Source organism: Triticum dicoccoides, chromosome 2B (genome assembly GCF_002162155.2).
Source record: "Triticum dicoccoides isolate Atlit2015 ecotype Zavitan chromosome 2B, WEW_v2.0, whole genome shotgun sequence".
Classification (NCBI taxonomy): Eukaryota; Viridiplantae; Streptophyta; class Magnoliopsida; order Poales; family Poaceae; genus Triticum; species Triticum dicoccoides.
This window is the reverse complement of record NC_041383.1, coordinates 625,574,576-625,579,010: the sequence shown is the minus strand read 5'-3', so window position 1 is coordinate 625,579,010 and position 4,435 is coordinate 625,574,576. Positions and strand designations below refer to the sequence as shown.

Sequence of the window (4,435 nt, the reverse complement as noted above, 5' to 3'; positions counted from 1 at the left end):
CGTCCCCGTCAACTCCGGCGAGATCCGCCCGTTGACTTTCCCCCCGAGGTCCAAATCGTGTAAGTCCCAGATTTTTGTCATTATCATGCCAGGTTCATCATGCCGTATCTCTGCATCCGTTGCTCCGTATTGTGCGTGTAATATGTAAATTTGTTCGCCTCAACGAGTACATCATTTCATTCCATTGCACCATATTCATTTGAGGTCATCTAGATGCCTGAATCATCGTTGCAAGAGTGCTTCACAATGTTTTCTGCTGTCTGTTAACAGAACGAGCTCATTTGTCATTTTTGCCATGATTGATGTGTGCATCCTATGAGGTTGATGTCTACATGTGTTTTGATCTATGTCATGCCATCTTTACAGTGGTGTTTGTCATGTATTTTTGTGATCAATGTGGTGACTAGCACAAGCATGCAAACTAGGCATCGTGATGTTGCTGATTTGTCCCCGTTCTGCTGTTATTTTGATGCCATGTAAACTTGGTGCTACAGAGAGATCCATGCATATTTTGAGATACTTCAGTAAGGGTGTTTTGAACATATGGTTATGCTCTATCCATTCGTGCCCTTATTTGCAATTATGGAGTAGTCTAGCATGTCAGTTTCGTGCTCTACTTTTGCTTCAAAATGTTTCCTGGCAGATTGTTTACATGTTATTCAATTTTGCCGAGGTTGTTGTAATTGATTCTTGCATGCTATGAACTTGTTCTTACCTTGGTTTGTTTCATAAACATGTCTTCTTGCTGATGCTATGCTTATCTTGTCATGCAATGACTTGTGGTGAGTGAATCGAGCTTGTTAAGTAGTGTACTTGTTGTTGCTATTTTGCTAGGCTGAATATGTTATTTCGCGATGCTATGTAAACCTGCTGCTACAAATCATTCTATGCATAATCTGAAGATGTTCATTAAATGTGTTTTGTTCTACATGTCATGCTATATCCATTCATGCCCCTGGTTGCAATTATAGCTTGCTGTAGCTTGTTCATAACTTGCTCCAAAGTTGCTTGATAATGTTGCTGTCAGCCTGTTAACATTAAGTTCAGTTGTTGCCATGTGTTTTTCTAGTGATCCATGCGCCCTATGTCCTTGATATTGCCATGCTTAGCTTCACAAACATGTCTTCTTACTGTTGGGTGCCTTGCCATGCCATGTTTTGCTCTGTAGTGAGTTGCACAAGCTCATCAACATGCCTTCATAATTATGTTCCTGCCATGTATGAATCTGTATTATAACTTGCCATGTTTACGTGGGTGCCATCATATTTTCTGATCCTTTTTGGCTTATGGTCAGTAAGGGACTTTTGATCTATGCAATTAATAGATTCATGCCATGCCTTTTTTTGCCATTATAAGTTCCTGTAACATGTTGTTTGATAGCTCTAAACATTGCAACCTGATGTTATTTTCTGCAAAGTCTGAATTGTTATTATTTGCAATCTTACCATGTGTTTTTGAGGATGTTCTAGTGATTTCTGGAGATAGCTCACTGTTCATGTTTTGTAATGCTTTACCTGTACATCATGCCCATGCCTTTTGTTTTCATATTGTGGTACTGTAGCATGTTGTTTTGATGCTTGCAATATGCCTAGTTGCTGTTTTGGACAGATTGTTGCTATGACTTGTTTAATGTGTGTGTGTTGAACCGTTGCTCCGTTTTGAGTGTGCTCTATATGAAACTTGCTTGATTTTGCATATAGTTCCATATTATCATGTTGCATACTTGTTTTGGTGTGTTTGCTTGATGTTTGTATGCATTTTGCACCAATGCCATGCTTGACTTGTTTTGCTCATATCTTCTAGGCCGTAGCTCCGAACTAAATGAACTTTATATGTAACTTGACTAGAATCTCGTGTAGATCATATTGGTTCATCTTAACTTGCTATTTAACAACTTGAACATAAGGTTTGTTTAGATCTGGACCAATTTCGAAATATGCATATGAGGACTTACCGGAATTGTTATATGTTGTTCCCGGCCTCATTTAAACTTGTCTTGATGTGTTGCTCTTGTTTGCATCATCTCTTACCATGAGTAGCTTCATGTAGTCTTGTCTTGCATCATGCTCGGTTGTGCATCATGCCTTGTTCTTGTGTGGTGTGTTTACTATGTAGTGTGCTTCTTCTCGATAGTTCCCGTTTTGTTGCGATCATGAGGATTCATTCGTCTACGCTTGGTTCGTCTTCGTGGCTTCGTCTTCTTCATGGACTCGTTCTTCTTTCTTGTGGGATTTCAGGCAAGATGACCGCTACCCTGGACCTCACTACTATCATTGCTATGCTAGTTGCTTCGTTCTATCGCTATGCTGCGTTACCTATCTTTTGCTCATCAAGCCTCCCAAATTGCCATGAACCTCTAACCTTTGACACCTTTCCTATGCAAACCGTTGTTTGGCTATGTTACCGCTTTGCTCAGCCCCTCTTATAGCGTTGCTAGTTGCAGGTGAAGTTGAAGATTGCTCCATGGTGAACAGGATTATGTTGGGATATCACAATATCTCTTATATTATTAATGCATCTATATACTTGGTAAAGGGTGGAAGACTTGGCCTTATGCCTGGTGTTTTGTTCCACTCTTGCCGCCCTAGTTTTCGTCATACCGGTGTTATGTTCCCGGATTTTGCGTTCCTTACGCAGTCGGGTGATTTATGGGACCCCCTTGACAGTTCGCTATGAATAAAACTCCTCCAGCAAGGCCAAACATTGGTTTTACCATTTGCCTCACCTAGCCCTTTTTCCCTTGGGAGTCGCGCTCTCGAGGGTTATCTTTATTTTACCCCCCGGGTCAGTGCTTGTCTAAGTTTTGGTCCAAACCGAGCGATGTCCGGCGCCCCCTGGGCAACCAGGGTCTATGCCAACCCGTCGTCTTGCTCATCCGGTGTGCCCTGAGAACGAGATATGTGCAGCTCCTATCGGGATTTGTCGGCACAGCGGGAGGTCTTGCTTGTCTTGTTTTACCATTGTCGAAATGTCTTGTAAACCGGGATTCCGAGTCTGATCGGGTCTTCCTGGGAGAAGGTATATCCTTCGTTGATCGCGAGAGCTTATCATGGGCTAAGTTGGGACACCCATGCAGGGTATAAACTTTCGAAAGCCGTGCCTGCGGTTATAGGCAGATGGGAATTTGTTAATGTCCGGTTGTAGATAACTTGACACCAGATACGAATTAAAACGCATCAACCGCGTGTGTAGGCGTGATGGTCTCTTTTCGGCGGAGTCCAGGAAGTGAACACGATTTCTGGGTTATGTTTGACGTAAGTAGGAGTTCAGGATCACTTCTTGATCATTACTAGCTGACGACCGTTCCGCTTGCTCTCTTCTCGCTCTTATTTGCGTATGTTAGCCACCATATATGCTTACTTGTTGCTGCAGTCTCACCATTTTACCCCTTCCATTCCCTTTAAGCTTTGCTAGTCTTGATACCCATGGTAATGGGATTGCTGAGTCCTTGTGGCTCACAGATTACTACAATAACAGTTGCAGGTACAGGTTATGCGATGATCATGACGCGAGAGCGATGCTTGCTTGCGTTGAGTTCTTCTTCTGCTTCGATCAGGGGATAGGTTCCAGGTAGGCAGCCTGGGCTAGCAGGGTGGATGTCGTTTGAGTTTCTATTTGTGTTTCATCCGTAGTCAGATGTTACTCTTATGTATTGTGATGTTGTATTCATGTGGCATTGTATGCCTTATGTATGTATCCCCATCTATTATGTAATGTTGATGTAATGATATCCACCTTGCAAAAGCGTTTCAATATGCGGGTCTATCCTTGGTGGGACCTTCGAGTTCCTTTTGGATACGGTCGCATATTGGGTGTGACAGAAGATCTGCGAGGTGGCGGCCGAGCTCAAGGCCGATCTGCTCGTCATGGGGTGCCGTGCTTTTGGGCCTGTCAAGAGGTAACTGAAATACTAGCACCGTTTCCTGTGCTTTGGTTAGCTGAATTTCTAATTGTTCTGACGCTGGCTTGCAGCGTGTGACCAAATACAAACTGCAAAGTAAATTGTGGTTTATGAATTCAGTTTTCTTGCCAGTACAACACCTGTGGTGAAATTCGTTTGTTCCAAAATCCAAATTCAACTAAAGATATCACTTGTGTTCACTGCAACGCTATAGTATTTGGGCAAAACTGGGTTATCAGAAAATTGTGCTATTGTATGAACATCATTTTGCGTATGAATCTGATATAGTGTAAAGCATATGTTACATCTACTCCCGCAGACATGAGACTGTATAGACAATTTCTCTTGATCGACAACGCGTTTCTTTCACTTGTTTGTGCCTTGACACGCATTTTTCTTTCCATATATCTCTACTCCTAATGAAGCAGTTGGTGAATAATCCGCCGGTTATTTTTCGCTGGTTTTATTTCGCCTCACCACTTTCGTTGGTTAATTTTCGTCTCCCTACCCACCCAACCCACGCAGGCAAAAAAA

General features: G+C 42.5%; 1 pseudogene; it reads left to right on the top strand.

Annotated features, from left to right (window-relative positions):
* The window catches only part of LOC119361059, a 5,867-nt pseudogene extending 1,903 nt beyond the window's left edge, over positions 1 to 3,964 (top strand).
* The last annotated feature ends 471 nt before the right edge of the window (positions 3,965 to 4,435 follow it).